The sequence below is a fragment of the Schistocerca serialis genome, unplaced genomic scaffold (genome assembly GCF_023864345.2).
Source record: "Schistocerca serialis cubense isolate TAMUIC-IGC-003099 unplaced genomic scaffold, iqSchSeri2.2 HiC_scaffold_1375, whole genome shotgun sequence".
NCBI classification, from domain to species: Eukaryota; Metazoa; Arthropoda; class Insecta; order Orthoptera; family Acrididae; genus Schistocerca; species Schistocerca serialis.
The window spans coordinates 14,707-39,168 of NW_026047597.1; the positions used below are offsets into that span (position 1 = coordinate 14,707).

Below are 24,462 nucleotides of genomic sequence, written 5' to 3' on the forward strand. Positions count from 1 at the left end.
GGCTCGTCTCGTAGCGACGGTAGCCCTGCCGTAATCAGTGCACGGAGTTCGTTTCCTGTCAACATTCTGCGCAGACCGGTTGGGTTTTTCACGATTCCAGGGAAACTTCCGTTACGAGCAGTCGTGGCCGAGTGGTTAAGGCGTCTGACTAGAAATCAGATTCCCTCTGGGAGCGTAGGTTCGAGTCCTACCGACTGCGTCGGTTTTTTCTTTTTTTGTTTAAGAACAACGAGCAGAAAATTTCGCAGATTGCCTGTCGTTTTGGTACCTCTCCACACCTCGCCTCTCACAGCCGTTTATAGTGCCTGTCCTTTTGATAAGGGCGAATTCCAAGCGTCAGCTTTCGCGTCAGCCGAGCAAAGTCGGGACAAGTCGGGACATACTACAGGATGGCCTGCGTGGAGCTACGACGAAAAAAACCTTCATTTAACAGCACGCGGCTCACATACTCATACGAAAAAACTAGCGCCACTTGCGGTGGCCGGGAATCGAACCCGGATCAACTGCTTGGAAGGCAACTATGCTCACCATTACACCACCACCGCACAGCCGATGCTCGCAACGCCCCGCTGTGTCGGCTTCCTGCCCGCCAGCAGCGGCCCACGGTGATAGTAGCTGCAGGCGCTTTACGAGGTAGGAGGGTGCATCCACACGCATTCGGGTAGCGCCTCCACGCACGCTGCGTCTTTGGACAAGACTAGTCGCCGCGGCCGCAAGGTTACTCACACGATAGAGATGAGCATTCGTTTTAAGGCAGTGTAGTGGAGCACTCCGCGTGTGTAGCACTTTTTTCGGTTGTATCCGACGTCGCTGGGTGGCAATCCCACTTTCCCCTGCAGAAAAGTGCTCGGGAAGCACGGGCAGCTTGTCGAGCATCGGTGGTTCAATGGCATGTGCCTCAGTAGTGCAGTAGGCAGCGCGTAAGTCTCATAATCTTAAGGCTTGCCGGCACGATAGCTCAGCGTGTTCGGTCTGAGAGTTATCAGCCCTCTGTAATAAAAGACCGAGTCAACGATGAACTTGAACGGGCGCCATCGGACGTCCGCCCCTAACAAATGCAACGAAAGAAATGGGAACAAAAAAAAAAAAAAAAATTGGTGAATGCTCGCTTAGCATGCGGACGGCTCGGGTTAGATTCCCGGCTGATGCATCGTTCTGCTGTTCTCGCTATAACGCTGCCGCGCCGATTCCTCGCCTGAGCTGCGCCAGCCTCAGGAATGTATAGCAGGATTCGCTGTGAGAAGAACCATACACGCAGCACGCAATAGACCGTACTTGAACGGTCGCGTGCTATTTCTGAACTCTGACGTCGGCCTGGCCCAACAGGCCGCTGTGTTCAGGTGCCGCAAGGGCGATGTACTGTAAACTCGGGCAGTGCTGCGTTCCGTTGAAAAAGCTGCGGCAGCAGTTTAATCTAGCAAGTAGGGAAAGCACGTGTAGCAACACAACAGATTCTTGAGAAAGCGCAAACTATCTCTAATATGAGAGACTTACCAAGTTTCCTGTAACGATACTTGCAACGTGCCTCGGTAGCGCAGTAGGTAGCGCGTAAGTCTCATAATCTTAAGGTCGTGAGTTCGATCCTCACCCGGGGCATTTAATTTGCTGTACATCATGGCTGAATTAACGGCGTTGCTGTTGCTAGGGAACGAACTTAATTGTCGTTCGTTATCCACAAGGAGTCTACGCCTCAGCGTCAATATGTTTATTTCCAATTATGACAACGTACAACTTTGATCTTTCTCTTCCCTTGTTAGGAGTAAAATAATGAATAGTCAATTTCGAGCTGTGCGCCATGCCAGTCTGTAGGCGCAAATATGCTCGCAAACGGAGAACTGCACTGAGTCCAGATTCAGCACGAAATACGAGAGGAGACGGAGAAAACCTCACGCTTGTCGACCAAATCCGGTGTGGTCTAGTGGCTAGGATACCTGGCTTTCACCCAGGAGGCCCGGGTTCGATTCCCGGTACCGGAACGGAAGTTTTTGCGCACTCAACGATCCATGTTTTGGCCTTCGAACTGTCGTTTGTCGCCCACCTTCCGAAGCTTCGACCGAACGTAATCGGGGAAAACAGGCACATGATGCAATTACTGTCGGCACCGGAATAAAGGGAGAAGAGGCACTGGTCCGCTGTTGGGCTGCTACCAGCGTCAGTGGGAAGTCGGTGAAGTCGCCAGTTACGCCAGAAGCCAGAAATTACCGTAGTACGCCTACACACGCGTTCCAGTTATCTACATTGCTTGCAGCCGCTCCATCCACAACGAGCGTGAGCCCGGATAGCTCAGTCGGTAGAGCATTAGGCTTTTAACCTAAGGGTCCAGGGTTCAAGTCCCTGTCCGGGCGAAGATTTTAACGTTTCCGTAATGGCTCGTCTCGTAGCGACGGTAGCCCTGCCGTAATCAGTGCACGGAGTTCGTTTCCTGTCAACATTCTGCGCAGACCGGTTGGGTTTTTCACGATTCCAGGGAAACTTCCGTTACGAGCAGTCGTGGCCGAGTGGTTAAGGCGTCTGACTAGAAATCAGATTCCCTCTGGGAGCGTAGGTTCGAGTCCTACCGACTGCGTCGGTTTTTTCTTTTTTTGTTTAAGAACAACGAGCAGAAAATTTCGCAGATTGCCTGTCGTTTTGGTACCTCTCCACACCTCGCCTCTCACAGCCGTTTATAGTGCCTGTCCTTTTGATAAGGGCGAATTCCAAGCGTCAGCTTTCGCGTCAGCCGAGCAAAGTCGGGACAAGTCGGGACATACTACAGGATGGCCTGCGTGGAGCTACGACGAAAAAAACCTTCATTTAACAGCACGCGGCTCACATACTCATACGAAAAAACTAGCGCCACTTGCGGTGGCCGGGAATCGAACCCGGATCAACTGCTTGGAAGGCAACTATGCTCACCATTACACCACCACCGCACAGCCGATGCTCGCAACGCCCCGCTGTGTCGGCTTCCTGCCCGCCAGCAGCGGCCCACGGTGATAGTAGCTGCAGGCGCTTTACGAGGTAGGAGGGTGCATCCACACGCATTCGGGTAGCGCCTCCACGCACGCTGCGTCTTTGGACAAGACTAGTCGCCGCGGCCGCAAGGTTACTCACACGATAGAGATGAGCATTCGTTTTAAGGCAGTGTAGTGGAGCACTCCGCGTGTGTAGCACTTTTTTCGGTTGTATCCGACGTCGCTGGGTGGCAATCCCACTTTCCCCTGCAGAAAAGTGCTCGGGAAGCACGGGCAGCTTGTCGAGCATCGGTGGTTCAATGGCATGTGCCTCAGTAGTGCAGTAGGCAGCGCGTAAGTCTCATAATCTTAAGGCTTGCCGGCACGATAGCTCAGCGTGTTCGGTCTGAGAGTTATCAGCCCTCTGTAATAAAAGACCGAGTCAACGATGAACTTGAACGGGCGCCATCGGACGTCCGCCCCTAACAAATGCAACGAAAGAAATGGGAACAAAAAAAAAAAAAAAAAATTGGTGAATGCTCGCTTAGCATGCGGACGGCTCGGGTTAGATTCCCGGCTGATGCATCGTTCTGCTGTTCTCGCTATAACGCTGCCGCGCCGATTCCTCGCCTGAGCTGCGCCAGCCTCAGGAATGTATAGCAGGATTCGCTGTGAGAAGAACCATACACGCAGCACGCAATAGACCGTACTTGAACGGTCGCGTGCTATTTCTGAACTCTGACGTCGGCCTGGCCCAACAGGCCGCTGTGTTCAGGTGCCGCAAGGGCGATGTACTGTAAACTCGGGCAGTGCTGCGTTCCGTTGAAAAAGCTGCGGCAGCAGTTTAATCTAGCAAGTAGGGAAAGCACGTGTAGCAACACAACAGATTCTTGAGAAAGCGCAAACTATCTCTAATATGAGAGACTTACCAAGTTTCCTGTAACGATACTTGCAACGTGCCTCGGTAGCGCAGTAGGTAGCGCGTAAGTCTCATAATCTTAAGGTCGTGAGTTCGATCCTCACCCGGGGCATTTAATTTGCTGTACATCATGGCTGAATTAACGGCGTTGCTGTTGCTAGGGAACGAACTTAATTGTCGTTCGTTATCCACAAGGAGTCTACGCCTCAGCGTCAATATGTTTATTTCCAATTATGACAACGTACAACTTTGATCTTTCTCTTCCCTTGTTAGGAGTAAAATAATGAATAGTCAATTTCGAGCTGTGCGCCATGCCAGTCTGTAGGCGCAAATATGCTCGCAAACGGAGAACTGCACTGAGTCCAGATTCAGCACGAAATACGAGAGGAGACGGAGAAAACCTCACGCTTGTCGACCAAATCCGGTGTGGTCTAGTGGCTAGGATACCTGGCTTTCACCCAGGAGGCCCGGGTTCGATTCCCGGTACCGGAACGGAAGTTTTTGCGCACTCAACGATCCATGTTTTGGCCTTCGAACTGTCGTTTGTCGCCCACCTTCCGAAGCTTCGACCGAACGTAATCGGGGAAAACAGGCACATGATGCAATTACTGTCGGCACCGGAATAAAGGGAGAAGAGGCACTGGTCCGCTGTTGGGCTGCTACCAGCGTCAGTGGGAAGTCGGTGAAGTCGCCAGTTACGCCAGAAGCCAGAAATTACCGTAGTACGCCTACACACGCGTTCCAGTTATCTACATTGCTTGCAGCCGCTCCATCCACAACGAGCGTGAGCCCGGATAGCTCAGTCGGTAGAGCATTAGGCTTTTAACCTAAGGGTCCAGGGTTCAAGTCCCTGTCCGGGCGAAGATTTTAACGTTTCCGTAATGGCTCGTCTCGTAGCGACGGTAGCCCTGCCGTAATCAGTGCACGGAGTTCGTTTCCTGTCAACATTCTGCGCAGACCGGTTGGGTTTTTCACGATTCCAGGGAAACTTCCGTTACGAGCAGTCGTGGCCGAGTGGTTGCGGCGAGCGGACGTGCCCGTCGCGAGCTCCGCTAGCAGCTGTGTTTACATCGTTGGCCGTCGTGGTTTGCAGCGGCCTGGTGTCTATACTCAGCGTGTTTCTTCTCTTTTTGTAAGTTTTTCAAGGATTTATTGTGGAAAATGGTGTCGTACAACCGGTCTAATACTATTCAGTTGTTGTTTGATCGCGAATTTCCGCGTCCCACGGCTTTTGAAATACATCATTGGATCCGATCGGAATTGCAAATAGACCCAGCTTTGCTTGACGGTGTTCATTTAGATTTTATTGTTAATTCCGTGTTCTTGAAACTCCTTGATAGTGAACTATGTGAGCGTTTGGTGGCCGTCAATGGCGGGGTTCGGAAGTTTAAACATGCTGATGGGACTATTAGTGACGTGCAGGTTCTACATGCCGGTTATGGTGTACGAAATGTGAAGGTTTTCCATCTGCCTTTTGAAGTGCCCTTGGATGAAATTCGCCGTGCATTAAGTTTATATGGGACTATCTTTGCTGTCACTAAAGATTATTGGTCGTCCGCGTATGTTTATCAATGTGATAACGGCGTCCGTACTGTGCGGATGGACTTAAAGAAACACATTCCGTCCTTCGTTATCATAGGCGGCCATAGGGCTTTCATCTCCTACACCGGCCAACCTCCAACGTGTTCTCTCTGTCATTCTACTGAACATATGCGGAATTCTTGTCCCCGTCGGCGCCCTGTGCAGTTGCCCCTAGAAAACTCAGGTAGTTACGCAGGTGCCCTTCTTAGAGGTTCTCCGCCACCGGCTGACTCGTTAGTTCGTGAACCTGTTGTAGCGGGTGTGTCTATTCCTCCTAGTGTACCTGTTGTTCCACATACGCCTGTTGTTGACAATGTCCCTGACGTTAGCACTGAATGTCGTCCGACCAACCGTTCTGCTCCGTTGCAGGGGACGACTTCCGTAACTTCACTTGATAATGAACGTGTTCAGAGCATTCCGGAATCAGGTGCTATTACTGTCGCCGTTTGCGACACCGCGCCTGCCTCACCGGTTCTACAGTGTCCAACGTCCTCCCCACGTGATGTTGCTACTTCAGTGCCTGTTGTGTCGGACATCCCTGCTGGGGATTGTGCACTTCCTGCCACTCCTGACAAGGTCGCGGACTCCAACCCATCCCCCAGTAACATTACTGCTCCAGCGAATACCTTGCACCTTTCTCCGCCTCACGCGGAGAACTTGGTTATGGATGTAGAACAGCACTCTGTTGCCTCCGTACGGAAAGTAAAGACCAAGTTGCAGGATACTGACTTTGCCACGCAACGAGAAAAACGTGTGCGAGAACAAAGTCGGAAACTTAAGGGTATGTTAGGAAAGGGTACCGGCGGCCGGGAAATTTCGCCCCCTTCGAAAAAGATTAGTCCTGACACGGAATCTCGTAAACAGCGCAATTCGCAGACTCGCGCGTCCAGGAAAACCGCGTCGGGTGACCCTACTGGCGGCAGTCTGTCGGACGGAGACACGACCAATCCTACGCCGCTCTCCTGGGCGGACGATGAAGACATGTAACTGCCACGGTACCCTGCTTTCCGTCTCCGGTGCGCCTGCAACTTGCCGGTGACTCCCTTTCAAAAAATTTATCTGTGTGCCCTACACCCATGCGTCCTGTAGCCACATGGTTCAAATAGCCACGTTAAATATCAACTGTATTGCGGCTCCTCAGAAATTGCAGGTCTTGGCAACTTTTATCCAACATTGTCGGTTTGATTTTATTTTTCTACAGGAAGTGAGCGTTGTGTGCCTTGATGTTTTAACGGGGTATTCCGCCATTTATAATGTCGACCCGGAAGCTCGGTGTGGTACCGCTATTTTATATAAGTCTGCAGAAGAGCCCACGCGCGTCCAACGACTACCGACCGGCAGGGGGATCTCGTGCGTTATCGGAGGCCTGCAACTAGTTAACATTTACGCTCCGTCTGGCACTAGTTTCAAGAGGGCGAGAGCGAGATTTTTCATTGAAGATGTACCCACCTTGATTGGCAGCCCGACGCGGCCCGTCGTGTTGGGGGGCGATTTTAATTGCGTGGTCGCGGACAGTGATCAGTTTCCTACGGCTCATAAGTGCGTTGACCTTGATCGTCTGATTGCAAGCTTCCAGTTAGCAGATGTGTGGCGTGTTCTCTATCCTCAACAGCAAGTTTTTACGTATTTCTATCGAAATGGGGCTAGTAGACTTGATAGGTTCTATGTGTCGACCTGCATAGCAGATCACCTAATCAGTGCTGACGTTGCCCCTGTTTGTTTTTCCGATCACTGCGCCTTCATTTGTGACCTTCGCGCGCCGCAACTCCGCCAGTTACGTCGATCTCGGGTGTGGAAGTTTAACGTGACCCATGTCCGTGCCCCCTCGTTGCGTCGGCAGATTCACGATACGCTCTCTTCCTGCGGCGAAAAGCTGGCTAACTATGCCTCGGTTGTCAATTGGTGGGTTCACCTGGCCAAACCGTCCATCCGTGCTGTTTTAAAGTGTTTTAGCGCCGAAGCTGCGCTGTGGAAACATAGAACCACTGAATTTTATTATCAGATTTTAAAAGATGCCGTCTCTCTACCAGATATTGTTGATGAGCAATTTCTGCTTCAGTTAAAGGCTGTGAAAGCTCAAATTTTTAAATTGCAAGCCCAAGATTTTCAGGGCTCCTTACTTAGAAGCCGCTGTGTAGGGACGTTTGATGAGTCACCGACTATTCACCATATCGAAAGAGAGCGGAGACGGGGTGCTACTAAATTTATTCGGTGTCTTAGACTGGAGACTGGGGAGCGACTCACCACTGAGAGGGACATTCGTGCGTACATTTTTGCCCATTTTAGTGCCGCGTTCCAGCGTAGCGACCACGATAGGGCGGCCGCACATGTCCTCATGGGTGAAATGCGGAACCTGCTTACACGTGAGGACAATGACACCCTCCTTTCCGCCATCACGACGGAGGACATGAGCGATGCACTCAGTTCGTCTGCTCGAAACAAGTCCCCAGGCCCTGACGGAATTCCTTTAGAATTCTACCTCGAGTTCTGGGATCTCTTAGAACCTATCCTCACAAAGGTCGCAAATGAATTGTTGCGTGGCCTTCCGTGTCCGGCAGAGTTCCTAGAGGGTATCGTCATTCTTCTCCCTAAGACCGCTGGGGCTGACAAAGTTGAAAACTTCCGCCCTATCACGCTGTTGAACAGTGACTACAAGCTTTTCAGCAAATGCGTCGCAACCAGGCTGCACACTGTGATGCGAAAAATCATTAGCCCTTTCCAGATGTGCGCTGTGACAGGGAGGGGTATCCTTGCCGCCGTGAGCACGTATAGGGACGTCGTGGCTCACACTGCTGCCACACGGACTCCAGGGGCGATTCTCTCGATTGACTTTAGGAAGGCTTTTGATAGGATTAACCACGATTACCTCTTTGCCTTGTTAGGTCACATCGGCTTTCATATGAACTTTGTCTCCGCTCTTGATAATGTCCTAACGAGAGCGTCTTCTCGCATTCTGGTAAATGGCACCCTTTCGGCTCCCTTTAGGATTGCACGGTCTGTGCGGCAAGGATGTCCCCTCTCTATGTCCCTCTTTGTTATCGCTCTTGACCCCCTCCTCCGCCGAATTGGGCGCACTGTCAGTGGGATCGATGTAGAGGGTGTACGGGCGTCGTGCATTGCGTACGCCGACGATGTCGGCGTCTTTATACGACAAGAAAAGGACATCCCTTTAGTTAAACCTGTGTTCAGTCTTTTTGCCCAGGCTACCGGTGCGGAACTGAACCCGCATAAAACAGTTCTACTCCCAATAGGTGCCTGTCGCAACTATGCTGCAGATTCGTGGTACACCATAGCTACCTCCCACATGTTGCTCGGCATTCAATTCTTTGCTTGCCCCATAAAGATGGCCGCTCATAACTGGCGCCGTATTTCCACAACTGTCAAGGGTCTCATGGTTCGTCACGCCACCCGGAAATTACATCTTCTACATCGTGTTGAGTTGATCAATGTTCACATTTTGGCTAAAGCGTGGTATGTGGCTCAAGTGCTCAACGTCCCACCTCCGTTGGCACGCACGATCAGCCAAGCTGCACACTGGCTGCTGTGGCGTGGCCATATTTTCAAGGTGAAACTTGCCACATGTACCCAGCCTCCGTCTCGCGGAGGACTAGGTCTCGTAGATGTCAGAAAGAAATGTTCTGCCCTGCTAGTCAACAGAATTGCCACCATTGTCGAGAACAGCCCCCACAGTACGACGGCTGCCCTCTTCCGCGCCCATGAGCCCCTTTCTGACAGTGCACCGATCAATGTCTCGCGGATACCTTACAAGCTTGCTGTATTCAGAGATTTTTTCTTGTCCCGCAGTTATCATGTTTCACTAGCTCGCGACCGCAGGATGCGGTCTGCCACCTCTTTGTATCGTGAGATGATTGGTTTGTCACCACCGAATAACTTAGTCCGTCAATGTCCCCACAACAACTGGGTTCTTGTTTGGCAAAACGTCAGCAACAAGTTGTTACCGGCGGAAGTGCGAAGCACGTGGTACACGGTCATCACTCGCACTGTGACAACCAACGACCGACTGGCGACTATTCACCTAATTCCGTCCTCTAAGTGCGAGTACTGTGACGAAAGGGGTACCCTTGAGCATCGGTTTCTTTGCAGAACCACACGAGATGTGTGGGCTATTTCCTGCGACATGCTCGCACTCATTAACAGGACTGACAAGCGGTCTTTTTCGCCGCTAACGGCTGTCATCCCCGACATTAAACCCTTTCCGCAATCTAAGCGAAATGCTACAATGTGGATTTTAGGGCATACCACCTACGCTATATTTGCCAAGAATATAATTGATCCAGTCGACTACTTGTTTTACCTGTGGGAGTGCCATGAAACGCTCCGGCGGACAGCCTCGTATCAGAGATGCTTTCAGCGCTTTCTGCAAATCCCCATTGAACAGCAATTTCGGAAAGTCTTCCATCTGGCACCGACTGTTTTCCACTCTTAATGACGACGTCGATCATGGTCCTGCAATGTGAACAGAAGTAATAGCGTGTTGACGTTACGAAAGAACTCAGAAACAGAAAACTGAAGAATAAACTAGAAACACATTGAAATGACAAATAATGGAATACAGCATTATTTTCTTTCTTCCTTTCTTTTGACTGTTTTCATGAATTTCCTTTTTCCTTTCTTTGCGATTGGAACGCACTTTCGTTTTATTTCGAGTGTGCTTTTTACTCCCTTTCGAGGGTTTCGTCTTCCTTTCTTTCAATATGTCTTTCGCTTTCTTGTTTCCTACGGGGATCGCTTGCTTTAAAATTCTATGTTGCCAATTTGCTCGCTTCTTACGTGAAGACAGCATATTCAACATCTTCCACTCCTTTCACACTCCTTTCCAAGAGAGGTGTTTTGTTTTTAGTTGCCAAATTACGTGCCATTTCATTCTTTTTTTTCCCGTTATGGAGAAATAGAGTTTGCTCATTTTTCTCTCAGGTTCGTTACTTACTTTCATGTCCCGGCAGAGTTGCGGGCTTCTAAGTTCTTCGTGTTTTCTTTTCCTTTTCCCACTGCACTCCTTGTCGTTCTCTTCCAGCGGGAAACGCTGCCTTTCTATAGTTCTGGGGCAATGTTTTCGTTTCCTTTATGGCTCCAATTACTTCTTTCCTCTTTCTCCAGCCAATGAGCTACCATGTTAAGTTCCCCACTCTTTATCACGCCAGTCGGCAATTAATCAATCAAAAACAAAAAAAAAAAAAAAAAAAATATTTAACACACTTTCAAAGAAAAATTTTTAAATAAAACAACTTCAGTAGACAAAAAAAAAAAAAAAAAAAAAAAAGAAAAAAAACCAGTTACCTACACTAACTCAGGAGGCGACTGAGTGACAGGTCTGGGGGAGTCACTGTGGCCAGGCCTCGGGACATTCGACCCCTGCCCTCTTTGCCTCTGCCTGCCTGTTGCTCTGGATGCCACCATATCATAATATAAAGAAAAAAAATAAAAAAAAAATAAAAAAACAAAGAAAAAAAAAATCCTACCGGCTGCGTGCGATTTTGAAAAAAAAAAAAAAAAAAAAAAAAAAAGTCCTGCCGACTGCGAAAATTTTCTCGCTCTCAAAAGATGGACGTTCAGCTGCATCCTAGCAGTTGCGTCACTACTAAACACGCGCGTCACCAGCAATGTGCAGTGTTATTTGATCCAGGGCGCAGCGTTACAGTCGCGCTCAGAAGCCGCAGCTCATCTCCTCGTCTCACAGCCGCCCACCGGGTGTTAGTACAAGTGTCGCCTCACTGGGCAGTGCAGATGTGTCCATCTTAGCTTGCAGACGATGACGTGTAGCAATTGATGAGCTAACGCAAGTCGAATGTTTTACCGTGTGTATCTCCTAGATACTGCCTCTCATACGGTGGAGAGGCTCACTCCTTCTTGTGTCTCGTTCTCTGCACACGAGTTGCCCCTGGCATCGATATAGCACGGGTTTTCTAGCGCCAGCGCGGCGTCACGTGAAGTCAGCGAAGTGAATATTACACGAGTCGAGTCGACATGTTTGCTTGTTACGATGATGGAAGCAGAAGAAATGTGTGTGGGACTTCACTGCATCGGCTGCTCGCCTTTCAGCGTCCCTGTGTCTTATCAGACGAAGGTGACTGTGAAATTGGCAACGAGGCAGAGGTTAACAAACACATGCAAACAGGAACGTTCAATGTCAGCCGAAATAGCTCAGTTGGGAGAGCGTTAGACTGAAGATCTAAAGGTCCCTGGTTCGATCCCGGGTTTCGGCAGGTATTCGTTTTGATGCGACGCCAATGGAATGGCTCTGCGTTGGTGATAATGCAACTACCGCTGACAACAAAAATGACTCTCTCCTGTAGCTGTTCTGGTTGTCTAGTGCATGCCATAAGAGGAACTCACTAGACAACTAACTCCCTTAGAAGCAAAAGAATCAAAAAAGTCCTACCGACTGCGTTCCTTTTTCTGTGTCAGGTGGTGAAGAACGATTTCAACGGAACCGTGAAACGAGCGAAAACGTGGGAAACATTGCATTCGAAATGCTTGCGAATTTTCCAATTGCCCAGTGAGTGTCGACAAAATATGTAAATTCTCTGCTCCAACGTATGAGACGCAACGACTCCTGCAATTTGTTGTTGCATCGTGTGTCAGCAGTCTTCGATAGTGTGTTACGAGCTTAGTGCGATAAGTCTGCAGACAGCATTTAGGCGACGTTTTATTAGTAACGGCCCCATGCAGCGATTGCACAACAGTAAACGACATGAGTCAATGTATAGTTGTGCATCGTGAGAGGTATCACAGCGTCGTGTGAGCCCGGATAGCTCAGTCGGTAGAGCATTAGGCTTTTAACCTAAGGGTCCAGGGTTCAAGTCCCTGTCCGGGCGGAAATTTTAATACTTTGGTAGCGATTCGTCTGGTAGCGGTGGAAACGCTACGGAAAATAATGAAGCTACGCCGTTTTCTGACACCACAGTGCTTTAAACGGTAGCAGTTGCATGTGTCGGGACAACACCGCGCTACCGGCAGTCGTGGCCGAGTGGTTAAGGCGTCTGACTCGAAATCAGATTCCCTCTGGGAGCGTAGGTTCGAATCCTACGACCGCTGCTTACTGTGGCCATCGGTTCACCTCGCACTGACGCTGGGACTGCAGAAAGCCGTCGCTGAGATCGTGAGTACACAGATGTGCTCGAAAGTGTAGGACAGAGCGAACATTCATTTCTTTTTAAGAATCGCAATTCAATCATTCGAGTGCGGCAAAGGCAGTGGTGCAGCGTTTCTTTTCTTAAGATCTCGCAGCTGCTTGGAGGTATGTCCATCGTTTTAAGACGACACAAAACTAGCGTCAGCGGTGCGTCAGTGGGAAGTCGGTGAAGTCGCCATTGGAGCCATAAGCCAGTAATTACAACACGCGAATCACTCGCACAACATGTAGCATGCACCACAACGCTCGGCCGAGGGACCGGACAGCTCAGTCGGTAGAGCGCTAGACCTTCAACCAAAGGGTCCCGGGCTCAAACCCCCGCCAGGCGAAAATTAACACACTGTCGTAACGGCTAATGGAAACCCTACAGAAAAGAGTGACGCCACGCCGCTTTCTGCCATCAGATTGCTTCTAAAGACGGCGGTTCCACTTGTCGGGAGTCGCTTCTGCCACCGGCAGTCGTGGCCGAGTGGTTAAGGCGTCTGACTTGAAATCAGATTCCCTCTGGGAGCGTAGGTTCGAGTCCTGCCGACTGCGAAAATTTTCTCGCTCTCAAAAGATGGACGTTCAGCTGCATCCTAGCAGTTGCGTCACTACTAAACACGCGCGTCACCAGCAATGTGCAGTGTTATTTGATCCAGGGCGCAGCGTTACAGTCGCGCTCAGAAGCCGCAGCTCATCTCCTCGTCTCACAGCCGCCCACCGGGTGTTAGTACAAGTGTCGCCTCACTGGGCAGTGCAGATGTGTCCATCTTAGCTTGCAGACGATGACGTGTAGCAATTGATGAGCTAACGCAAGTCGAATGTTTTACCGTGTGTATCTCCTAGATACTGCCTCTCATACGGTGGAGAGGCTCACTCCTTCTTGTGTCTCGTTCTCTGCACACGAGTTGCCCCTGGCATCGATATAGCACGGGTTTTCTAGCGCCAGCGCGGCGTCACGTGAAGTCAGCGAAGTGAATATTACACGAGTCGAGTCGACATGTTTGCTTGTTACGATGATGGAAGCAGAAGAAATGTGTGTGGGACTTCACTGCATCGGCTGCTCGCCTTTCAGCGTCCCTGTGTCTTATCAGACGAAGGTGACTGTGAAATTGGCAACGAGGCAGAGGTTAACAAACACATGCAAACAGGAACGTTCAATGTCAGCCGAAATAGCTCAGTTGGGAGAGCGTTAGACTGAAGATCTAAAGGTCCCTGGTTCGATCCCGGGTTTCGGCAGGTATTCGTTTTGATGCGACGCCAATGGAATGGCTCTGCGTTGGTGATAATGCAACTACCGCTGACAACAAAAATGACTCTCTCCTGTAGCTGTTCTGGTTGTCTAGTGCATGCCATAAGAGGAACTCACTAGACAACTAACTCCCTTAGAAGCAAAAGAATCAAAAAAGTCCTACCGACTGCGTTCCTTTTTCTGTGTCAGGTGGTGAAGAACGATTTCAACGGAACCGTGAAACGAGCGAAAACGTGGGAAACATTGCATTCGAAATGCTTGCGAATTTTCCAATTGCCCAGTGAGTGTCGACAAAATATGTAAATTCTCTGCTCCAACGTATGAGACGCAACGACTCCTGCAATTTGTTGTTGCATCGTGTGTCAGCAGTCTTCGATAGTGTGTTACGAGCTTAGTGCGATAAGTCTGCAGACAGCATTTAGGCGACGTTTTATTAGTAACGGCCCCATGCAGCGATTGCACAACAGTAAACGACATGAGTCAATGTATAGTTGTGCATCGTGAGAGGTATCACAGCGTCGTGTGAGCCCGGATAGCTCAGTCGGTAGAGCATTAGGCTTTTAACCTAAGGGTCCAGGGTTCAAGTCCCTGTCCGGGCGGAAATTTTAATACTTTGGTAGCGATTCGTCTGGTAGCGGTGGAAACGCTACGGAAAATAATGAAGCTACGCCGTTTTCTGACACCACAGTGCTTTAAACGGTAGCAGTTGCATGTGTCGGGACAACACCGCGCTACCGGCAGTCGTGGCCGAGTGGTTAAGGCGTCTGACTCGAAATCAGATTCCCTCTGGGAGCGTAGGTTCGAATCCTACGACCGCTGCTTACTGTGGCCATCGGTTCACCTCGCACTGACGCTGGGACTGCAGAAAGCCGTCGCTGAGATCGTGAGTACACAGATGTGCTCGAAAGTGTAGGACAGAGCGAACATTCATTTCTTTTTAAGAATCGCAATTCAATCATTCGAGTGCGGCAAAGGCAGTGGTGCAGCGTTTCTTTTCTTAAGATCTCGCAGCTGCTTGGAGGTATGTCCATCGTTTTAAGACGACACAAAACTAGCGTCAGCGGTGCGTCAGTGGGAAGTCGGTGAAGTCGCCATTGGAGCCATAAGCCAGTAATTACAACACGCGAATCACTCGCACACCATGTAGCATGCACCACAACGCTCGGCCGAGGGACCGGACAGCTCAGTCGGTAGAGCGCTAGACCTTCAACCAAAGGGTCCCGGGCTCAAACCCCCGCCAGGCGAAAATTAACACACTGTCGTAACGGCTAATGGAAACCCTACAGAAAAGAGTGACGCCACGCCGCTTTCTGCCATCAGATTGCTTCTAAAGACGGCGGTTCCACTTGTCGGGAGTCGCTTCTGCCACCGGCAGTCGTGGCCGAGTGGTTAAGGCGTCTGACTTGAAATCAGATTCCCTCTGGGAGCGTAGGTTCGAGTCCTGCCGACTGCGAAAATTTTCTCGCTCTCAAAAGATGGACGTTCAGCTGCATCCTAGCAGTTGCGTCACTACTAAACACGCGCGTCACCAGCAATGTGCAGTGTTATTTGATCCAGGGCGCAGCGTTACAGTCGCGCTCAGAAGCCGCAGCTCATCTCCTCGTCTCACAGCCGCCCACCGGGTGTTAGTACAAGTGTCGCCTCACTGGGCAGTGCAGATGTGTCCATCTTAGCTTGCAGACGATGACGTGTAGCAATTGATGAGCTAACGCAAGTCGAATGTTTTACCGTGTGTATCTCCTAGATACTGCCTCTCATACGGTGGAGAGGCTCACTCCTTCTTGTGTCTCGTTCTCTGCACACGAGTTGCCCCTGGCATCGATATAGCACGGGTTTTCTAGCGCCAGCGCGGCGTCACGTGAAGTCAGCGAAGTGAATATTACACGAGTCGAGTCGACATGTTTGCTTGTTACGATGATGGAAGCAGAAGAAATGTGTGTGGGACTTCACTGCATCGGCTGCTCGCCTTTCAGCGTCCCTGTGTCTTATCAGACGAAGGTGACTGTGAAATTGGCAACGAGGCAGAGGTTAACAAACACATGCAAACAGGAACGTTCAATGTCAGCCGAAATAGCTCAGTTGGGAGAGCGTTAGACTGAAGATCTAAAGGTCCCTGGTTCGATCCCGGGTTTCGGCAGGTATTCGTTTTGATGCGACGCCAATGGAATGGCTCTGCGTTGGTGATAATGCAACTACCGCTGACAACAAAAATGACTCTCTCCTGTAGCTGTTCTGGTTGTCTAGTGCATGCCATAAGAGGAACTCACTAGACAACTAACTCCCTTAGAAGCAAAAGAATCAAAAAAGTCCTACCGACTGCGTTCCTTTTTCTGTGTCAGGTGGTGAAGAACGATTTCAACGGAACCGTGAAACGAGCGAAAACGTGGGAAACATTGCATTCGAAATGCTTGCGAATTTTCCAATTGCCCAGTGAGTGTCGACAAAATATGTAAATTCTCTGCTCCAACGTATGAGACGCAACGACTCCTGCAATTTGTTGTTGCATCGTGTGTCAGCAGTCTTCGATAGTGTGTTACGAGCTTAGTGCGATAAGTCTGCAGACAGCATTTAGGCGACGTTTTATTAGTAACGGCCCCATGCAGCGATTGCACAACAGTAAACGACATGAGTCAATGTATAGTTGTGCATCGTGAGAGGTATCACAGCGTCGTGTGAGCCCGGATAGCTCAGTCGGTAGAGCATTAGGCTTTTAACCTAAGGGTCCAGGGTTCAAGTCCCTGTCCGGGCGGAAATTTTAATACTTTGGTAGCGATTCGTCTGGTAGCGGTGGAAACGCTACGGAAAATAATGAAGCTACGCCGTTTTCTGACACCACAGTGCTTTAAACGGTAGCAGTTGCATGTGTCGGGACAACACCGCGCTACCGGCAGTCGTGGCCGAGTGGTTAAGGCGTCTGACTCGAAATCAGATTCCCTCTGGGAGCGTAGGTTCGAATCCTACGACCGCTGCTTACTGTGGCCATCGGTTCACCTCGCACTGACGCTGGGACTGCAGAAAGCCGTCGCTGAGATCGTGAGTACACAGATGTGCTCGAAAGTGTAGGACAGAGCGAACATTCATTTCTTTTTAAGAATCGCAATTCAATCATTCGAGTGCGGCAAAGGCAGTGGTGCAGCGTTTCTTTTCTTAAGATCTCGCAGCTGCTTGGAGGTATGTCCATCGTTTTAAGACGACACAAAACTAGCGTCAGCGGTGCGTCAGTGGGAAGTCGGTGAAGTCGCCATTGGAGCCATAAGCCAGTAATTACAACACGCGAATCACTCGCACACCATGTAGCATGCACCACAACGCTCGGCCGAGGGACCGGACAGCTCAGTCGGTAGAGCGCTAGACCTTCAACCAAAGGGTCCCGGGCTCAAACCCCCGCCAGGCGAAAATTAACACACTGTCGTAACGGCTAATGGAAACCCTACAGAAAAGAGTGACGCCACGCCGCTTTCTGCCATCAGATTGCTTCTAAAGACGGCGGTTCCACTTGTCGGGAGTCGCTTCTGCCACCGGCAGTCGTGGCCGAGTGGTTAAGGCGTCTGACTTGAAATCAGATTCCCTCTGGGAGCGTAGGTTCGAGTCCTGCCGACTGCGAAAATTTTCTCGCTCTCAAAAGATGGACGTTCAGCTGCATCCTAGCAGTTGCGTCACTACTAAACACGCGCGTCACCAGCAATGTGCAGTGTTATTTGATCCAGGGCGCAGCGTTACAGTCGCGCTCAGAAGCCGCAGCTCATCTCCTCGTCTCACAGCCGCCCACCGGGTGTTAGTACAAGTGTCGCCTCACTGGGCAGTGCAGATGTGTCCATCTTAGCTTGCAGACGATGACGTGTAGCAATTGATGAGCTAACGCAAGTCGAATGTTTTACCGTGTGTATCTCCTAGATACTGCCTCTCATACGGTGGAGAGGCTCACTCCTTCTTGTGTCTCGTTCTCTGCACACGAGTTGCCCCTGGCATCGATATAGCACGGGTTTTCTAGCGCCAGCGCGGCGTCACGTGAAGTCAGCGAAGTGAATATTACACGAGTCGAGTCGACATGTTTGCTTGTTACGATGATGGAAGCAGAAGAAATGTGTGTGGGACTTCACTGCATCGGCTGCTCGCCTTTCAGCGTCCCTGTGTCTTATCAGACGAAGGTGACTGTGAAATTGGCAACGAGGCAGAGGTTAACAAACACATGCAAACAGGAACGTTCAATGTCAGCCGAAATAGCTCAGTTGGGAGAGCGTTAGACTGAAGATCTAAAGGTCCCTGGTTCGATCCCGGGTTTCGGCAGGTATTCGTTTTGATGCGACGCCAATGGAATGGCTCTGCGTTGGTGATAATGCAACTACCGCTGACAACAAAAATGACTCTCTCCTGTAGCTGTTCTGGTTGTCTAGTGCATGCCATAAGAGGAACTCACTAGACAACTAACTCCCTTAGAAGCAAAAGAATCAAAAAAGTCCTACCGACTGCGTTCCTTTTTCTGTGTCAGGTGGTGAAGAACGATTTCAACGGAACCGTGAAACGAGCGAAAACGTGGGAAACATTGCATTCGAAATGCTTGCGAATTTTCCAATTGCCCAGTGAGTGTCGACAAAATATGTAAATTCTCTGCTCCAACGTATGAGACGCAACGACTCCTGCAATTTGTTGTTGCATCGTGTGTCAGCAGTCTTCGATAGTGTGTTACGAGCTTAGTGCGATAAGTCTGCAGACAGCATTTAGGCGACGTTTTATTAGTAACGGCCCCATGCAGCGATTGCACAACAGTAAACGACATGAGTCAATGTATAGTTGTGCATCGTGAGAGGTATCACAGCGTCGTGTGAGCCCGGATAGCTCAGTCGGTAGAGCATTAGGCTTTTAACCTAAGGGTCCAGGGTTCAAGTCCCTGTCCGGGCGGAAATTTTAATACTTTGGTAGCGATTCGTCTGGTAGCGGTGGAAACGCTACGGAAAATAATGAAGCTACGCCGTTTTCTGACACCACAGTGCTTTAAACGGTAGCAGTTGCATGTGTCGGGACAACACCGCGCTACCGGCAGTCGTGGCCGAGTGGTTAAGGCGTCTGACTCGAAATCAGATTCCCTCTGGGAGCGTAGGTTCGAATCCTACCGGCTGCGTGCGATTTTGCGTAAAGAGGAGCAAAAATTTTCGCACACATGTGACATGCGTGGGCGAATGCGGGTGCAAACCAGTGACGCCATTCTCAACAAGACGAAAGTTTCCGTTTAAGAATACTGAGTTTCGCGACGACCGCTGCTTACTGTGGCCATCGGTTCACCTCGCACTGACGCTGGGACTGCAGAAAGCCGTCGCTGAGATCGTGAGTACACAGATGTGCTCGAAAGTGTAGGACAGAGCGAACATTCATTTCTTTTTAAGAATCGCAATTCAATCATTCGAGTGCGGCAAAGGCAGTGGTGCAGCGTTTCTTTTCTTAAGATCTCGCAGCTGCTTGGAGGTATGTCCATCGTTTTAAGACGACACAAAACTAGCGTCAGCGGTGCGTCAGTGGGAAGTCGGTGAAGTCGCCATTGGAGCCATAAGCCAGTAATTACAACACGCGAATCACTCGCACACCATGTAGCATGCACCACAACGCTCGGCCGAGGGACCGGACAGCTCAGTCGGTAGAGCGCTAGACCTTCAACCAAAGGGTCCCGGGCTCAAACCCCCGCCAGGCGAAAATTAACACACTGTCGTAACGGCTAATGGAAACCCTACAGAAAAGAGTGACGCCACGCCGCTTTCTGCCATCAGATTGCTTCTAAAGACGGCGGTTCCACTTGTCGGGAGTCGCTTCTGCCACCGGCAGTCGTGGCCGAGTGGTTAAGGCGTCTGACTTGAAATCAGATTCCCTCTGGGAGCGTAGGTTCGAGTCCTGCCGACTGCGAAAATTTTCTCGCTCTCAAAAGATGGACGTTCAGCTGCATCCTAGCAGTTGCGTCACTACTAAACACGCGCGTCACCAGCAATGTGCAGTGTTATTTGATCCAGGGCGCAGCGTTACAGTCGCGCTCAGAAGCCGCAGCTCATCTCCTCGTCTCACAGCCGCCCACCGGGTGTTAGTACAAGTGTCGCCTCACTGGGCAGTGCAGATGTGTCCATCTTAGCTTGCAGACGATGACGTGTAGCAATTGATGAGCTAACGCAAGTCGAATGTTTTACCGTGTGTATCTCCTAGATACTGCCTCTCATACGGTGGAGAGGCTCACTCCTTCTTGTGTCTCGTTCTCTGCACACGAGTTGCCCCTGGCATCGATATAGCACGGGTTTTCTAGCGCCAGCGCGGCGTCACGTGAAGTCAGCGAAGTGAATATTACACGAGTCGAGTCGACATGTTTGCTTGTTACGATGATGGAAGCAGAAGAAATGTGTGTGGGACTTCACTGCATCGGCTGCTCGCCTTTCAGCGTCCCTGTGTCTTATCAGACGAAGGTGACTGTGAAATTGGCAACGAGGCAGAGGTTAACAAACACATGCAAACAGGAACGTTCAATGTCAGCCGAAATAGCTCAGTTGGGAGAGCGTTAGACTGAAGATCTAAAGGTCCCTGGTTCGATCCCGGGTTTCGGCAGGTATTCGTTTTGATGCGACGCCAATGGAATGGCTCTGCGTTGGTGATAATGCAACTACCGCTGACAACAAAAATGACTCTCTCCTGTAGCTGTTCTGGTTGTCTAGTGCATGCCATAAGAGGAACTCACTAGACAACTAACTCCCTTAGAAGCAAAAGAATCAAAAAAGTCCTACCGACTGCGTTCCTTTTTCTGTGTCAGGTGGTGAAGAACGATTTCAACGGAACCGTGAAACGAGCGAAAACGTGGGAAACATTGCATTCGAAATGCTTGCGAATTTTCCAATTGCCCAGTGAGTGTCGACAAAATATGTAAATTCTCTGCTCCAACGTATGAGACGCAACGACTCCTGCAATTTGTTGTTGCATCGTGTGTCAGCAGTCTTCGATAGTGTGTTACGAGCTTAGTGCGATAAGTCTGCAGACAGCATTTAGGCGACGTTTTATTAGTAACGGCCCCATGCAGCGATTGCACAACAGTAAACGACATGAGTCAATGTATAGTTGTGCATCGTGAGAGGTATCACAGCGTCGTGTGAGCCCGGATAGCTCAGTCGGTAGAGCATTAGGCTTTTAACCTAAGGGTCCAGGGTTCAAGTCCCTGTCCGGGCGGAAATTTTAATACTTTGGTAGCGATTCGTCTGGTAGCGGTGGAAACGCTACGGAAAATAATGAAGCTACGCCGTTTTCTGACACCACAGTGCTTTAAACGGTAGCAGTTGCATGTGTCGGGACAACACCGCGCTACCGGCAGTCGTGGCCGAGTGGTTAAGGCGTCTGACTCGAAATCAGATTCCCTCTGGGAGCGTAGGTTCGAATCCTACCGGCTGCGTGCGATTTTGCGTAAAGAGGAGCAAAAATTTTCGCACACATGTGACATGCGTGGGCGAATGCGGGTGCAAACCAGTGACGCCATTCTCAACAAGACGAAAGTTTCCGTTTAAGAATACTGAGTTTCGCGACGACCGCTGCTTACTGTGGCCATCGGTTCACCTCGCACTGACGCTGGGACTGCAGAAAGCCGTCGCTGAGATCGTGAGTACACAGATGTGCTCGAAAGTGTAGGACAGAGCGAACATTCATTTCTTTTTAAGAATCGCAATTCAATCATTCGAGTGCGGCAAAGGCAGTGGTGCAGCGTTTCTTTTCTTAAGATCTCGCAGCTGCTTGGAGGTATGTCCATCGTTTTAAGACGACACAAAACTAGCGTCAGCGGTGCGTCAGTGGGAAGTCGGTGAAGTCGCCATTGGAGCCATAAGCCAGTAATTACAACACGCGAATCACTCGCACACCATGTAGCATGCACCACAACGCTCGGCCGAGGGACCGGACAGCTCAGTCGGTAGAGCGCTAGACCTTCAACCAAAGGGTCCCGGGCTCAAACCCCCGCCAGGCGAAAATTAACACACTGTCGTAACGGCTAATGGAAACCCTACAGAAAAGAGTGACGCCACGCCGCTTTCTGCCATCAGATTGCTTCTAAAGACGGCGGTTCCACTTGTCGGGAGTCGCTTCTGCCACCGGCAGTCGTGGCCGAGTGGTTAAGGCGTCTGACTTGAAATCAGATTCCCTCTGGGAGCGTAGGTTCGAGTCCTGCCGACTGCGAAAATTTTCTCGCTCTCAAAAGATGGACGTTCAGCTGCATCCTAGCAGTTGCGTCACTACTAAACACGCGCGTCACCAGCAATGTGCAGTGTTATTTGATCCAGGGCGCAGCGTTACAGTCGCGCTCAGAAGCCGCAGCTCATCTCCTCGTCTCACAGCCGCCCACCGGGTGTTAGTACAAGTGTCGCCTCACTGGGCAGTGCAGATGTGTCCATCTTAGCTTGCAGACGATGACGTGTAGCAATTGATGAGCTAACGCAAGTCGAATGTTTTACCGTGTGTATCTCCTAGATACTGCCTCTCATACGGTGGAGAGGCTCACTCCTTCTTGTGTCTCGTTCTCTGCACACGAGTTGCCCCTGGCATCGATATAGCACGGGTTTTCTAGCGCCAGCGCGGCGTCACGTGAAGTCAGCGAAGTGAATATTACACGAGTCGAGTCGACATGTTTGCTTGTTACGATGATGGAAGCAGAAGAAATGTGTGTGGGACTTCACTGCATCGGCTGCTCGCCTTTCAGCGTCCCTGTGTCTTATCAGACGAAGGTGACTGTGAAATTGGCAACGAGGCAGAGGTTAACAAACACATGCAAACAGGAACGTTCAATGTCAGCCGAAATAGCTCAGTTGGGAGAGCGTTAGACTGAAGATCTAAAGGTCCCTGGTTCGATCCCGGGTTTCGGCAGGTATTCGTTTTGATGCGACGCCAATGGAATGGCTCTGCGTTGGTGATAATGCAACTACCGCTGACAACAAAAATGACTCTCTCCTGTAGCTGTTCTGGTTGTCTAGTGCATGCCATAAGAGGAACTCACTAGACAACTAACTCCCTTAGAAGCAAAAGAATCAAAAAAGTCCTACCGACTGCGTTCCTTTTTCTGTGTCAGGTGGTGAAGAACGATTTCAACGGAACCGTGAAACGAGCGAAAACGTGGGAAACATTGCATTCGAAATGCTTGCGAATTTTCCAATTGCCCAGTGAGTGTCGACAAAATATGTAAATTCTCTGCTCCAACGTATGAGACGCAACGACTCCTGCAATTTGTTGTTGCATCGTGTGTCAGCAGTCTTCGATAGTGTGTTACGAGCTTAGTGCGATAAGTCTGCAGACAGCATTTAGGCGACGTTTTATTAGTAACGGCCCCATGCAGCGATTGCACAACAGTAAACGACATGAGTCAATGTATAGTTGTGCATCGTGAGAGGTATCACAGCGTCGTGTGAGCCCGGATAGCTCAGTCGGTAGAGCATTAGGCTTTTAACCTAAGGGTCCAGGGTTCAAGTCCCTGTCCGGGCGGAAATTTTAATACTTTGGTAGCGATTCGTCTGGTAGCGGTGGAAACGCTACGGAAAATAATGAAGCTACGCCGTTTTCTGACACCACAGTGCTTTAAACGGTAGCAGTTGCATGTGTCGGGACAACACCGCGCTACCGGCAGTCGTGGCCGAGTGGTTAAGGCGTCTGACTCGAAATCAGATTCCCTCTGGGAGCGTAGGTTCGAATCCTACCGGCTGCGTGCGATTTTGCGTAAAGAGGAGCAAAAATTTTCGCACACATGTGACATGCGTGGGCGAATGCGGGTGCAAACCAGTGACGCCATTCTCAACAAGACGAAAGTTTCCGTTTAAGAATACTGAGTTTCGCGACGACCGCTGCTTACTGTGGCCATCGGTTCACCTCGCACTGACGCTGGGACTGCAGAAAGCCGTCGCTGAGATCGTGAGTACACAGATGTGCTCGAAAGTGTAGGACAGAGCGAACATTCATTTCTTTTTAAGAATCGCAATTCAATCATTCGAGTGCGGCAAAGGCAGTGGTGCAGCGTTTCTTTTCTTAAGATCTCGCAGCTGCTTGGAGGTATGTCCATCGTTTTAAGACGACACAAAACTAGCGTCAGCGGTGCGTCAGTGGGAAGTCGGTGAAGTCGCCATTGGAGCCATAAGCCAGTAATTACAACACGCGAATCACTCGCACACCATGTAGCATGCACCACAACGCTCGGCCGAGGGACCGGACAGCTCAGTCGGTAGAGCGCTAGACCTTCAACCAAAGGGTCCCGGGCTCAAACCCCCGCCAGGCGAAAATTAACACACTGTCGTAACGGCTAATGGAAACCCTACAGAAAAGAGTGACGCCACGCCGCTTTCTGCCATCAGATTGCTTCTAAAGACGGCGGTTCCACTTGTCGGGAGTCGCTTCTGCCACCGGCAGTCGTGGCCGAGTGGTTAAGGCGTCTGACTTGAAATCAGATTCCCTCTGGGAGCGTAGGTTCGAGTCCTGCCGACTGCGAAAATTTTCTCGCTCTCAAAAGATGGACGTTCAGCTGCATCCTAGCAGTTGCGTCACTACTAAACACGCGCGTCACCAGCAATGTGCAGTGTTATTTGATCCAGGGCGCAGCGTTACAGTCGCGCTCAGAAGCCGCAGCTCATCTCCTCGTCTCACAGCCGCCCACCGGGTG

General features: G+C 50.4%; 34 non-coding genes across 34 annotated transcripts; 32 read left to right on the forward strand and 2 right to left on the reverse strand.

The window, feature by feature from the left end:
* The first annotated feature begins 117 nt into the window (after positions 1–117).
* Trnas-aga (transfer RNA serine (anticodon AGA)) lies at positions 118–199 on the forward strand. Its single transcript has one exon. It is a non-coding gene; the product is annotated as a tRNA-Ser (tRNA).
* Positions 200–473: 274 nt separating this feature from the next.
* Positions 474–545, reverse strand: Trnag-ucc (transfer RNA glycine (anticodon UCC)). Its single transcript has one exon. It is a non-coding gene; the product is annotated as a tRNA-Gly (tRNA).
* Positions 546–1,523: 978 nt separating this feature from the next.
* Positions 1,524–1,596, forward strand: Trnam-cau (transfer RNA methionine (anticodon CAU)). Its single transcript has one exon. It is a non-coding gene; the product is annotated as a tRNA-Met (tRNA).
* A 308-nt stretch (positions 1,597–1,904) lies between these two features.
* Positions 1,905–1,976, forward strand: Trnae-uuc (transfer RNA glutamic acid (anticodon UUC)). Its single transcript has one exon. It is a non-coding gene; the product is annotated as a tRNA-Glu (tRNA).
* A 296-nt stretch (positions 1,977–2,272) lies between these two features.
* On the forward strand, positions 2,273–2,345 carry Trnak-uuu (transfer RNA lysine (anticodon UUU)). Its single transcript has one exon. It is a non-coding gene; the product is annotated as a tRNA-Lys (tRNA).
* A 139-nt stretch (positions 2,346–2,484) lies between these two features.
* Trnas-aga (transfer RNA serine (anticodon AGA)) lies at positions 2,485–2,566 on the forward strand. The gene has a single exon. It is a non-coding gene; the product is annotated as a tRNA-Ser (tRNA).
* A 274-nt stretch (positions 2,567–2,840) lies between these two features.
* Trnag-ucc (transfer RNA glycine (anticodon UCC)) lies at positions 2,841–2,912 on the reverse strand. Its single transcript has one exon. It is a non-coding gene; the product is annotated as a tRNA-Gly (tRNA).
* A 979-nt stretch (positions 2,913–3,891) lies between these two features.
* Positions 3,892–3,964, forward strand: Trnam-cau (transfer RNA methionine (anticodon CAU)). Its single transcript has one exon. It is a non-coding gene; the product is annotated as a tRNA-Met (tRNA).
* Positions 3,965–4,272: 308 nt separating this feature from the next.
* Positions 4,273–4,344, forward strand: Trnae-uuc (transfer RNA glutamic acid (anticodon UUC)). The gene has a single exon. It is a non-coding gene; the product is annotated as a tRNA-Glu (tRNA).
* Positions 4,345–4,640: 296 nt separating this feature from the next.
* Positions 4,641–4,713, forward strand: Trnak-uuu (transfer RNA lysine (anticodon UUU)). The gene has a single exon. It is a non-coding gene; the product is annotated as a tRNA-Lys (tRNA).
* Positions 4,714–11,584: 6,871 nt separating this feature from the next.
* On the forward strand, positions 11,585–11,657 carry Trnaf-gaa (transfer RNA phenylalanine (anticodon GAA)). Its single transcript has one exon. It is a non-coding gene; the product is annotated as a tRNA-Phe (tRNA).
* A 539-nt stretch (positions 11,658–12,196) lies between these two features.
* On the forward strand, positions 12,197–12,269 carry Trnak-uuu (transfer RNA lysine (anticodon UUU)). The gene has a single exon. It is a non-coding gene; the product is annotated as a tRNA-Lys (tRNA).
* Positions 12,270–12,406: 137 nt separating this feature from the next.
* Trnas-cga (transfer RNA serine (anticodon CGA)) lies at positions 12,407–12,489 on the forward strand. Its single transcript has one exon. It is a non-coding gene; the product is annotated as a tRNA-Ser (tRNA).
* Positions 12,490–13,041: 552 nt separating this feature from the next.
* On the forward strand, positions 13,042–13,123 carry Trnas-uga (transfer RNA serine (anticodon UGA)). The gene has a single exon. It is a non-coding gene; the product is annotated as a tRNA-Ser (tRNA).
* A 611-nt stretch (positions 13,124–13,734) lies between these two features.
* Positions 13,735–13,807, forward strand: Trnaf-gaa (transfer RNA phenylalanine (anticodon GAA)). The gene has a single exon. It is a non-coding gene; the product is annotated as a tRNA-Phe (tRNA).
* Positions 13,808–14,346: 539 nt separating this feature from the next.
* Positions 14,347–14,419, forward strand: Trnak-uuu (transfer RNA lysine (anticodon UUU)). Its single transcript has one exon. It is a non-coding gene; the product is annotated as a tRNA-Lys (tRNA).
* Positions 14,420–14,556: 137 nt separating this feature from the next.
* On the forward strand, positions 14,557–14,639 carry Trnas-cga (transfer RNA serine (anticodon CGA)). Its single transcript has one exon. It is a non-coding gene; the product is annotated as a tRNA-Ser (tRNA).
* A 552-nt stretch (positions 14,640–15,191) lies between these two features.
* On the forward strand, positions 15,192–15,273 carry Trnas-uga (transfer RNA serine (anticodon UGA)). The gene has a single exon. It is a non-coding gene; the product is annotated as a tRNA-Ser (tRNA).
* Positions 15,274–15,884: 611 nt separating this feature from the next.
* On the forward strand, positions 15,885–15,957 carry Trnaf-gaa (transfer RNA phenylalanine (anticodon GAA)). Its single transcript has one exon. It is a non-coding gene; the product is annotated as a tRNA-Phe (tRNA).
* Positions 15,958–16,496: 539 nt separating this feature from the next.
* Positions 16,497–16,569, forward strand: Trnak-uuu (transfer RNA lysine (anticodon UUU)). The gene has a single exon. It is a non-coding gene; the product is annotated as a tRNA-Lys (tRNA).
* A 137-nt stretch (positions 16,570–16,706) lies between these two features.
* Positions 16,707–16,789, forward strand: Trnas-cga (transfer RNA serine (anticodon CGA)). The gene has a single exon. It is a non-coding gene; the product is annotated as a tRNA-Ser (tRNA).
* Positions 16,790–17,341: 552 nt separating this feature from the next.
* Positions 17,342–17,423, forward strand: Trnas-uga (transfer RNA serine (anticodon UGA)). The gene has a single exon. It is a non-coding gene; the product is annotated as a tRNA-Ser (tRNA).
* Positions 17,424–18,034: 611 nt separating this feature from the next.
* On the forward strand, positions 18,035–18,107 carry Trnaf-gaa (transfer RNA phenylalanine (anticodon GAA)). The gene has a single exon. It is a non-coding gene; the product is annotated as a tRNA-Phe (tRNA).
* Positions 18,108–18,646: 539 nt separating this feature from the next.
* On the forward strand, positions 18,647–18,719 carry Trnak-uuu (transfer RNA lysine (anticodon UUU)). Its single transcript has one exon. It is a non-coding gene; the product is annotated as a tRNA-Lys (tRNA).
* Positions 18,720–18,857: 138 nt separating this feature from the next.
* Trnas-cga (transfer RNA serine (anticodon CGA)) lies at positions 18,858–18,939 on the forward strand. The gene has a single exon. It is a non-coding gene; the product is annotated as a tRNA-Ser (tRNA).
* A 691-nt stretch (positions 18,940–19,630) lies between these two features.
* On the forward strand, positions 19,631–19,712 carry Trnas-uga (transfer RNA serine (anticodon UGA)). Its single transcript has one exon. It is a non-coding gene; the product is annotated as a tRNA-Ser (tRNA).
* A 611-nt stretch (positions 19,713–20,323) lies between these two features.
* On the forward strand, positions 20,324–20,396 carry Trnaf-gaa (transfer RNA phenylalanine (anticodon GAA)). Its single transcript has one exon. It is a non-coding gene; the product is annotated as a tRNA-Phe (tRNA).
* A 539-nt stretch (positions 20,397–20,935) lies between these two features.
* Trnak-uuu (transfer RNA lysine (anticodon UUU)) lies at positions 20,936–21,008 on the forward strand. The gene has a single exon. It is a non-coding gene; the product is annotated as a tRNA-Lys (tRNA).
* A 138-nt stretch (positions 21,009–21,146) lies between these two features.
* On the forward strand, positions 21,147–21,228 carry Trnas-cga (transfer RNA serine (anticodon CGA)). Its single transcript has one exon. It is a non-coding gene; the product is annotated as a tRNA-Ser (tRNA).
* Positions 21,229–21,919: 691 nt separating this feature from the next.
* Positions 21,920–22,001, forward strand: Trnas-uga (transfer RNA serine (anticodon UGA)). The gene has a single exon. It is a non-coding gene; the product is annotated as a tRNA-Ser (tRNA).
* Positions 22,002–22,612: 611 nt separating this feature from the next.
* Trnaf-gaa (transfer RNA phenylalanine (anticodon GAA)) lies at positions 22,613–22,685 on the forward strand. The gene has a single exon. It is a non-coding gene; the product is annotated as a tRNA-Phe (tRNA).
* A 539-nt stretch (positions 22,686–23,224) lies between these two features.
* Positions 23,225–23,297, forward strand: Trnak-uuu (transfer RNA lysine (anticodon UUU)). The gene has a single exon. It is a non-coding gene; the product is annotated as a tRNA-Lys (tRNA).
* A 138-nt stretch (positions 23,298–23,435) lies between these two features.
* On the forward strand, positions 23,436–23,517 carry Trnas-cga (transfer RNA serine (anticodon CGA)). The gene has a single exon. It is a non-coding gene; the product is annotated as a tRNA-Ser (tRNA).
* Positions 23,518–24,208: 691 nt separating this feature from the next.
* On the forward strand, positions 24,209–24,290 carry Trnas-uga (transfer RNA serine (anticodon UGA)). The gene has a single exon. It is a non-coding gene; the product is annotated as a tRNA-Ser (tRNA).
* Positions 24,291–24,462: the final 172 nt, after the last annotated feature.